At 38.8% G+C, this 10,695-nt stretch overlaps 2 pseudogenes; one reads left to right on the forward strand and one right to left on the reverse strand.

The window, feature by feature from the left end:
- Positions 1-2,831: 2,831 nt before the first annotated feature.
- Positions 2,832-3,833, forward strand: LOC114902452 (annotated as a pseudogene).
- A 354-nt stretch (positions 3,834-4,187) lies between these two features.
- Positions 4,188-5,137, reverse strand: LOC114902453 (annotated as a pseudogene).
- Positions 5,138-10,695: the final 5,558 nt, after the last annotated feature.

Raw genomic sequence — 10,695 nt, forward strand, 5'->3', positions numbered from 1 at the left:
AAGTTTGTGGCTTTTTTACTAACTATACCATGTTAATATTTAATTATAAATACATAATTATAAATTAACTTTTAATATTTAATTTCTTAAATAAGTTATAAAATATTCAAATTTACTCATATAATTACCTTATTTATATAAAAATATGCTTTTCCACATTTCTTGAAAATATTTTATTCAGGCTTTTCATATGTATCTTACAAAGTAGTATCATCACCCTCAGAGTTGCTTGTTGAATCCTCTTTGTTGAGAGAACATAATTTTGCCAGACCACATTTTTTGAGATAGAACATGTGTTGGATCAGTATATGTTATTCTCACTGGAAAATTTACCCTGAGAGTATACAATCAGAAAACATTAATACATTATTTTATATTGTCCTATATACATGCATTTATGATCTCCAAAACATAGCCACACTTTCTGCTTTGCTTTTTAAGTAAATTTTAGAAGCCTTGTTTACAATCAAACACTTAAAATTGTGAAGTCATCCCAGTGAGAGTAATGAAGAAATATGTATTAAAGTTTCTTCTTGTTCTTTTCACCAATTTATTCAGTTAATCATTTAATACTAATATTGACATATGTGATTTCAGACTGCTGTGTCTTCTTTCCCAAACTGTATTTGATAAATCAAAATTTAGTAAATTGAGAGAAGGTCTGCCATAACTAGACTTTGTAAGACCTTGGATATAAGATAACTATATCCTCTTATCTGAGGATTAAAATTTTAGGAGGAAAAAGCTTTGGCTTATAATTGAGTATGCCCAGCAATAGTAATAAGGTTCAGTTCATAGAAGTGTTATCATTGTTTTAAAGCAAATTCATACTATCATTACTTCTGAATTCTACATTCAATTTTATTTTGTATTTGTATCTGAAACTGATTATGCTTAGTAAAAATTATAACAGGCGACTTAGGAAATTCTCTAAAGGTGTTCATATATTATATAAAAAGTGATACACACACTACACACTCTCTTGTATTAGACCGAGTGTCCTGTGGAATATACTTCTCCTTTTGTGTAAGGTCTTTTTGCTGAGAGAAGTAAATTATTAGCAATGATATGTGGAAGCAATTTAATTCAACCTTAACCTTAGGGCTTTTCCCTTTAAATGTAGTAATGTCTAAATTTGACCCTATGTTAAGAAATTATGTTTACCTGTATATTATCAACTTTTACTACTGGCAGGAAACAAACCCAAAATTTGTTTTCCACAAGACACATTTTTTATTGATGTGGATGTAACTTGAAACCTGTTCTTTGCTGGGCTCCACTGAGCTCATCCCAGCTGCATGAGTCCTCTCATACCTGTATCCATTCTAAAGGAGGAGCCACCATCTGAGACATGATGTTCTCATGGCAGAGGACAACTGCTTAGATAGGACAGAGCCAACCCAGGCAAAGCATTTAAAGCTTCTATTTGGACAGGTGTATGTCACACCTACTCACACTCCATTGACTAAAGCAAGTCTTATGGCTAAGCCAATGTCAATGGAACAAGAGGGTGTACTCCCTACCAATGGGGAAGCATGGCATGGGTGGGGAGGAGACAAATAATTGTGAGCAAATAATAAATCTACTCTAGCTTGTTAACTGATAACTAACTCATTTTGCTGAGTGTCTTTTAATTTGTAAAATTTGCTTAAGCATCATTAGAATTAAAGCTAATGTAATTGAGTGTGAAGGACATACACTGCTTTTGAGTACCTACAATGGCCATGAAATTGGATGAAGATCAATCACATGAAAATCGTATAAAAGTTGAGAGAAGACACTGAATGTATTTTCTAATGTACTTATAGTTTCTCATGATGCCATTAATAATAATTTCCTTTATGCTTTTTAAATTCTCAGATAATTTTCATGTCTAAGGTCTATTTGGAAGTTTTTCTACCCTGTCAGTGCAGTATCCAAGTCTGGTTCTCTTCCAGCTCTCCTAGAGCTTCTAGGAGGTATTTAATTTCCTTTAGTATTTCTGCTAAAGTAGTTAGACTAAACTCTTTTCTATATATATCCTACAGAACGGATATGTAGCTTCAAGAAGTTAATGTATAGGAAGGTACATAGCATATGGAATGCATTCTAAAAGTCACATCCTTTTTTAGTCCTATGATTTCATTATGAAAATGTTGATATATTTGCTACTTTTAAGAAATACTTTATCGTTAACTTTTGCCATGATGTCCTCAAATTCTTAAGAACAGCTTATCCTGATTTTTCTCATTGTCACTGAAAACCTGGGAGTGATAATGAACATAAGAAGAAAAACAATTTTCCCACCACTTTCTGATGATGTCTCTAAGCCAGTCATATGTCCTAGATTATCAGAGGCAATTCCCATTTAAAATATGCTGCTTCAGGGCTTCCCTGCTTGAGAGTCTGCCTGCCGATGCAGGGGACACGGGTTCGTGCCCCGGTCCGGGAAGATCCTGCATGCCGTGGAGCGTCTGGGCCCATGAGCCATGGCCGCTGAGCCTGCGCGTCCGGAGCCTGTGCTCCACAACGGTAGAGGTCACAACAGTGAGAGGCCCGCGTACCATAAAAAAAAAAAAAAAAAAAAAAAAATGCTGCTTCACTTCCCCATAAGTATAATTTTATATATGACATCTATTTTTCATGTTTTGGTTCACAAAAATATGCTACCCTTGGAGCTTCCGGGTTGGTGAGCATGGAGATTCAGGGAAAGGGGTGCCCTAGGAGATGGCATGAAAGCTCCATGCCCTTTCCCATTACCTTGACCTATGCCTCTCTTCCATCTGGCTGTTCCAGAGTTATATCCCTTTATAATAAACCAGTAATCTAGTTTTGGGTTCTGTTCCCAGGTTATGTGTTCCTTCTTAGACAAATTGACAGAAGAATTAGGAGAGGATACAGAAAGAACAGTTTATGATGATTAAAAATTTGCCACCAAGAAAGCCCCTGAAAATATAGGGCTCACACATATTATTGAACCATTTTTTCTCCAGGCATATATTCCTGGATTTTTCATGGCTATAAGAATCTATCTATCATAAGACTCATGAAATGCATGAAAAATCCATTTGCTTATGAAGCATATGGGAAATATAAGATCCAACAGAAGATAGAAGAAACTCGTGCATAGAGTCCAATTAAAGAATTTGCCAAAAGTTAACAAAGGGCTAGCACTTAACTGAGGAAGAGGAAGAGAAGCAAAAATCTACATAGAAGAAGAAAGTTAAGAGCCTTCCTAATATTCTTTCTTACCAGCGATGGCTTTAAAGTTACATTTGAGAACGCTGACTTTCAAGGAGACCAAGAGAGTGAAGAATTTAAGCTTTTGAATTCACCTGTTTCAAAAATTAGTGAAAAAAGCAAGAAGCAACTAAGATTCTTAGATTCTTCATGAAAAAGGGGAAGAGAAAGAACTGGAAGGAAAACCAAGTGATGCAGAAAATTTTGAGTTCAGATGATAAAAAATATGGGGTTGAAGAGGTCAGGAAGTAGCACAGACTTCTCCACCAGGCGGAAGCAGTAGGAGAGACACAAGGAGAACCAGCAGATGGTCCTCAAGCCCCAGTTATATGTGATCAAAGCAGGAGAAGAACTCGGAAGCTTCAGAGACTGCCACCAACCAGAAGCAGATGAATAAAACCCTTGAAGATCGTTTGAAACTTGAATCAGAAAATGGGACATTGAGTGTATCAGACACTACAATTGGCAGTAAACAATTGACATTCACATTAAAGAGGTCTGAATAGCAGAAGCAACAGGAGACTGAGAAGCTGCACTGACAGGAAAGGAAAACACTTCCTGGTTCAGCAGGTCACCTGAAGTTAAGACACAGAAGAGGATGGCTGTTTCTTTGAATTTGGAAATGATCCTACTTGTGATTTGAAAGGAGGACCTCTCCCCCAAATTGATCATCATTAGAGTACATTAAACACAGAGAGGGGAATGTACATTTTTAATGTTTTGTATAAATTCCAGATGCAACCAAAAAGTTAAAGATTTGACAACTTGTCCCTATGCCTTATGGGTCAGACTTTGAAACTGTACCCCTTCCCCCACCAAAATGGTTAGTGTGTTGCCCCCAGGGTGCTTTTGGTAAGTTGCTGCTCCCTATAAACATGGTCATTTTCCCATGGTTTTAATCAAGTAGGCCAGGTTGTTATTTTTTAACAATGTAATATGTGTGCCATGAAATGGAAGGTTATCCTGTGCTAAAAATGAAGCTTGATCATGCTCTGGGAACTTCTTTTCTTGCAATACCTGCTTCCATTCACTATCCAGTCAGTGGCCCAAGCAGTGGGAGCTGCAGACCACTCTTCCAGTGGCAGACTGAGCTCTCCATTCTTCAGTAGGGAACTGCCGGATAGCACAGAGAGCACCTGCCAACCTTCAGACCAGCCTGGGACCTGGGATTGAGTAGCAGTAAATTTGGGAGCTGGAGCAGTTCATTCATCCTGAAATTCCTCCTTGGTTACAGCTTTTTAAGCAGCCTGATCTTCCTTTTCAGTCTATTTCAGACCTCTGAAGGAGTAGAGATTAGGTGTGACCTCCCATGGGTCAGGAGAAGGTGCCATGTATGTGCAGAGCTTCCTTGGCCAGCATCTACCACATCAGACTCACTAAGTGAGCCCCTTTGTTGTTATAGGGAATGGTCTCTGTCCTTCCTGCTAGAGCCTTCACATAGTGCAGAGGACAGTCTGTGTTATACTGAGCGACTGTAGGCGGGTTAACACAAGATGCCTCTGTGAGAGGCTGGTGGTCAACCCTCGGATCAGTAACCACCAGAAATCATGACCCCCAGAAGGCTGCCTGGATTTGGTTGGTGAATATTCCAGGAGTTAAGCGGCCAGCAGCAGGAGTGGTTCCAGTGACAGCAGCAAACTTCAGCACAGCTCTATCACCAGTAATCTTGGAGGATATGATAACGATATCAGCTGAGTTTTCAATGGCACAAGCTGCCAGCAGAGGCTTCTAAGCTTTTCCCAGTTTCTCTTCATATTTATGATGTAGATGCCACTGCTTTTTTTTTTTTTTTTTTTTTTTTGTAGATGTACTGTTCCATTTGGAAGTCAAGGTTGTTGCCACCTAAGTGGGTTCCTGCTGCAAGGAATTTGTGGACATCCTCCTCCCTCATTAGCAGAATATCAAGGGCTCTGGACATGGTGAAAATTTCCATTTACCTTATGATAGGAACCCAGAACGATGCTGTATGGACCCCTCTGTGGGTAGTGCAGAAAGGTGAGTTGTATTTTGATTTGTATTTTTATTATTATCAACTTGCACATTTGTTTCATGTGTATTGTCGGTTTATATTTCTTCATTTGTGAATTATCACGATGTTTTCCCATTTTTCTTTGGAGACTTTGTCTTTTGCTAAGTTGGAAGCATCCCTTATATATAGTACCTAGTTTCAACACTCATCCTCAAACGTGTTGCTAAAATACTTTCTCAGTTTGGGGCTTTCTTTTTAAAATTCTTTAAAGGTATTTAACAAACAACTTTTATTTGTATTTTTAATAGTTTTTGACCAAAAATGAGGTACTGAAAATAGATTTTCAGGAAAACTAATTTAGCAGTGGTAGACAGGGTTGATTAGACAGGGAAGGCTCAGTTAAGATATCAGTTCATAATCAAAAAGTGAGACAAGTTTCTGCAGTCAGAAGCCAGAGATGGAAACAAAACATAATGAATAAGTATCAGATGCCTTTTAAGGGAAGAATGATAGGAATTGGTTCAATGTAGCATCTAAAGAGATATGAGTTACAGATGATTCCAAAATTTAAGACTAAGAAAAATATATCAGTGCTAGAAACATAAATGTTAGCATGCTGCCCCATTGTTTTTCTCAAAGTTTGTTTTCTTTGATTTTAAGTAAACTGAGTTTAAGGTGACAACAATCTACAAATATGAACACTGAAGAGTTGTTAGGAATTTTTTTCTACCACATCTTTGATAAGCATTCCGAAATAATGAAACTCAAATTCATGTTTGGTTTTATTTCATTATAACCATTATTTGTGTTGTTAGCTAGTGGCCACCAGGTACAGAGGATTTTCTCAGTCTTCCCTCTAACTTACTGCTATGGTTGTGTTACTCCTCCTGTCCCATATTGGTCCCATATTGGTCCCAAGTCACAGGTGTGTGATCTGCTGTGACATGAGACTCCAGTCTCTACTCTGCTTCCATCCCTTCTCCTATGTTCCAGAATTACCACCCACTACATATCTAAGCCCAAGCTTACTACATATGTGGAATCATGGGCAATGGCAAATGGCTTGGCTGATCAGGAGCCTGGAAAGAGAAAGATTAAAAGATCAGGTTCAAGGAGGTCTGAGGTAGAGGCATGTGGATGGACACAGGAGAATGGGCACATGTGGAGAACAAAAAGTAGCACTGATACATTGCTGTCTCTTGGTACAGGACTGTGACATCTTGCTTATAAAAGGTTGTCATAAGAATCCCATAGAGAGGAGTCTCTGCTACTTTCTCTGTCCATCTGACAATCTCTTATCCACAATCCGAAATCCAAAGATTTCTGACACCCAACCGTTATTTTTTTGCAAATTCATTTGGCAGCAGAAGTTTACTTGAACTGACATGATGACAGTATAGTTTTAATTATTATTAATAAAGCCAATAAATTAAAGAGCCCAGATGTCATGTGATTTTTCAATACAATAAGGATTACAATGGTGAGAGGAGCACCCACATTACTAAGAACGCAGGTGGTGGCTCTTTTCTGCGGGCTGGGGCAGGAGAACGTGCTATAAGACTAAGCTCACTGGTAACTAGAAATGAATAAAGTCCCCAAACAATAAAGGCCAGTGGTGTTGCTTAACCATCAAAAGCCTGGTGGGTGCAACTGATCATAATGACCATCATGTCATCTATCACTGTCGCACCAGTGCCTCTTCCTCAGCTCACATCTATGGCTGCAACGAAGATCCTTTACAAACAGCTTATGAAGGGGTTTGGGTTCATGAATGGGTAAGCTGGGGATGTGGGTACAAGACAGAAATAGGTGGCAACAGCACTATAGCCTCATTCAGGGTAAGACAGAGATGATATGAAGTCATCTCAATGAGGAGAGGTTCAGACAGTGCCCTGCTCATCCATTTTGTGTGGACAGAGACGTGGCGCAAGCTTAGAATATGTATGGAATAATGCACAGTGGGAAATGGCTTGGCTGATCAGGGGGCTGGAAAGAGAAGTGTTGAAAGACCAGTTTCAAAGAGTTCTGGGTAGAGACATGGGATTGGGCATCTGAGAATGGTAACTCATTGTGGAGATGTTCATATCACATGTTAATGCCCACCAGAGATCTCCACCATGAAAGCAGAACTAAACATCCTGGTAAATAAAACTGAATTGTCCAGTTTACACAAGCCAGCCTCTGGCATCAGCCACCCTGGTGCTGACACAGTGGACACAGAAAAGAAGTTTCCATGATGACAGAGTTGGAGGCTATGCAACCATATGGGCTCCTACTTGCCAAAGCCACAAAATGTCCAATGTGCCAGCAATAGAGACCATTGCTGATCTGTTCACATGGCACCAACTGGTCACGGGAGGCCAGCTGAATACATTGGACTCCTTCTGTCTTGTAAGGTATAGTGATTCATTTTGATAAGAACAGACACATATTACAGTTAAGGAATAGTTTTTCCTACCCATGATACCTAGGGTCTAGCACCATTGTCCCAGACCCTAGCACCATTGTCCTAAGGTCTATAAAACATGATTCATCACTACAAGACTCCATGTAATATTATGTCAGATCAAAGGAACCATTCTATAGAAAAGGGGGTTTGTAGATGGCCCATGACATGATTCACCAGACATATTACACACAGTGCCATACAGAAGCTTCTGGCCAGATACAGAAATGGAATAGCCTGCTGAAGGCTAAGCTGAAGGTCTCCATCCTTCAGGACTTAGTGTCTACTTTAATTCAAAGGCCTTTATATGATGGTGTGTCTCCAGTAAGTAGAATGTATAAGTCCAGAAACCAAAGTGCAGAAGCAGGATTAACCCCACTTATCATCACTCTCAGTGACTCACCTGGCAAATTTTTGCTTCCCATCCCTGCCACTCTGGGCGCTCTTCCATCAAAAAGAAACATTTCCACTAGGACACAGCAAGAGCCCTTACTGAACTATCAGCTAAGGGTTGCCTCCTAGACACGTCATGTTCCTCTTGCAAATGTGAGTGGAGTTAGCACACTGGTAGGAGTAATTGACCGTTTTTCACCAGTAGAAGTGATAGAAAGCGGGCAGGGAACAATATATCTGATATTCAGATGATCATTGGGGTACCTCTTGGTGTTCCCTTCCCAAGTTTTGGTGGTTAGTGGAAAAGTTTAGTAATATTTTTCTGAGAAGAGCGTGGTGACCTGGGGCTCAGAAACCTCAAGGATGGTGGTCTGGGTCACGCCAAGGAATGATAAATGTTCTTCCCTGAACCTCTGTCTCAAAGTCTGATTCCTGTAGAACCTAGCCTGAGACTGCATGTTTATTTAAGAGCGACACCTCAGACATGGCTGGAAATGTCATGTACTATATGGTATAAATACTGTATTCCTTTTTTAAAATATGAAAAGCTTTTAATTCTAAAGTGTTGTCAGCCCCAAAGTTTTCAGATAAAGGATTTCAAACCTGCATTTACTGAATAAAATAGAATAGGGAAAAGAGGCTATAAGGATTAGATTATGGATCTTTTGTGCATCTTTTATGTTTGCTTATGACCAACACTTCCACACTTTGTCTTCTTTCTTCTTTGCAAAAATCAGTCTTCCTCTACCACTGCCTGACTCAGGAATCTTCCATAAGCCTGGCTTTCCAAGAAGGTTCACTTTTCCTTCTCATGTAATCTCCAAACAATGACATCTAGAAGACCTAATGTTCATCTTTAAATTTTTATTAGATTATATCTTTCCTAGTACAAATATTTAAGTATTTTCCAAGGAATACCCTCCTCAAATTTTCTAAATTAAAAATAAGCAAGTTATCTGCTACTAACAGCCCCGGATTAAAGTTTTCTCTTTGACACGTTACAGAAGTTGCTTGTCAAGGATGAAGAGTAATGATTAGAATGAACACTTACAACTAATGACTAGGATTATACATTCTATCTATATTTCTCAAAAAGATTGCTTCCTTGTAAACACTACAGTGTTTGAAGTGGTATCTGGCATTATAGCTCCATCAAGTGGTAAAATTGACATGAAACTGTAGGATTATATGCTTAGTCTCCAAATGCATTCAGTTTAATTTCCATACTCGAATTCCTATCAAGGCTGTATTTATAATTAAATATCACCTCATTTCAAAACACAACCTGAGCTATTCTTAATTTGGAAATTCTGATGATTTATTTATGGACAAAGATGGAGTATTTAGTTTTTTGGTGGGGGGTAAGGAAACTGAAGAAATCACATTTTCCTACTATTTATTTTGATTCTTTACTATCTGTAAATTACACTTTGCTACTGGAAATGGCTATTGTCAGGCCTCAGGTCCTCACTGACTTTTGGCCAGAGGCAATTCCTTACCACGTGGGCCTCTCCATATGGCTGCACACAATGTGCCATCTTGTTTCTCTCTCAGGGCAGAAGATCCAAGAGAGGAGGAGAAACAGTGAGAGAGCAAGAGCAAAATGCAAGTCACAGTCTTTTTGTGACCTAATCTCAGAAGAGACATCCCACCACTTTCACTGTTTTTTCTATTCATTAGAAATGGGTCCAGTGTGCACTCAAGGGGAGGGAATTACACTGCAACGTGAATACCAGCTGGCAGGGATCACTGGGGGCCGTCTTAGAGGCTGCCTATCAAAGTGCTTTCCTGAAATAAATGCAAACCTGAAAAGCTCATACTTTTAAAAAATTCAAATGTATTATCATTCATTCATAGATACTAATAATTTTATTATTAATAATAGGGTTTACTATGCTCCAGTACTATTTTAAATGTTAACCACATATTTACTGATTGTCAACTCTCTAATCCTTGTAACAACCATATAAGGTAAGTATTATTATTATTCCCACATACAGTTGGGGAAATGAAGGCACAGAAAAATTAAGAAATTTGTCAGAGTTTGAAACTAGGCCATCTGGCTCCAAGGAGAATATAGTGTTTAATATGCTTTCTACTTGCCGTACAACAGAAATTGTAAATTGAAGATGAGGAACACCACTGAAAATAAAAGTAAAAACAGAATTTCAGCAATGATTCTCAGCTTCCTATTATTCCAACTGATAATTTAAAAATATAAATACAGTGACCCCACTTCTGCCTCACCTTCAATAGCCCTAGTTTAGGCTAATATCCTGGTATAATTGTTTTTTTTTTTTTTTAAACATCTTTATTGGGGTATAATTGCTTTACAATGGTGTGTTAGTTTCTGCTTTATAACAAAGTGAATCAGTTATACATATACATATGTTCCCATATGTCTTCCCTCTTGCGTCTCCCTCCCTCCCACTCTCCCTATCCCACCCCTCCAGGCTGTCACAAAGCACCGAGCTAATATCCCTGTGCCTTGCGGCTGCTTCCCCCTACCTATCTACCTTACTACGTTTGTTAGTGTGTATATGTCCATGACTCTCTCTCGCCCTGTCAAAGCTCACCCTTCCCCCTCCCCATATCCTCAAGTCCGTTCTCCAGTAGGTCTGCGTCTTTATTCCTGTCTTACCCCTAGGTTCTTCATGACATTTTTTTT

The sequence above is a fragment of the Monodon monoceros genome, unplaced genomic scaffold (genome assembly GCF_005190385.1).
Source record: "Monodon monoceros isolate NGI ecotype Baffin Bay Population unplaced genomic scaffold, NGI_Narwhal_1 Super_Scaffold_20, whole genome shotgun sequence".
Taxonomy (NCBI): Eukaryota; Metazoa; Chordata; class Mammalia; order Artiodactyla; family Monodontidae; genus Monodon; species Monodon monoceros.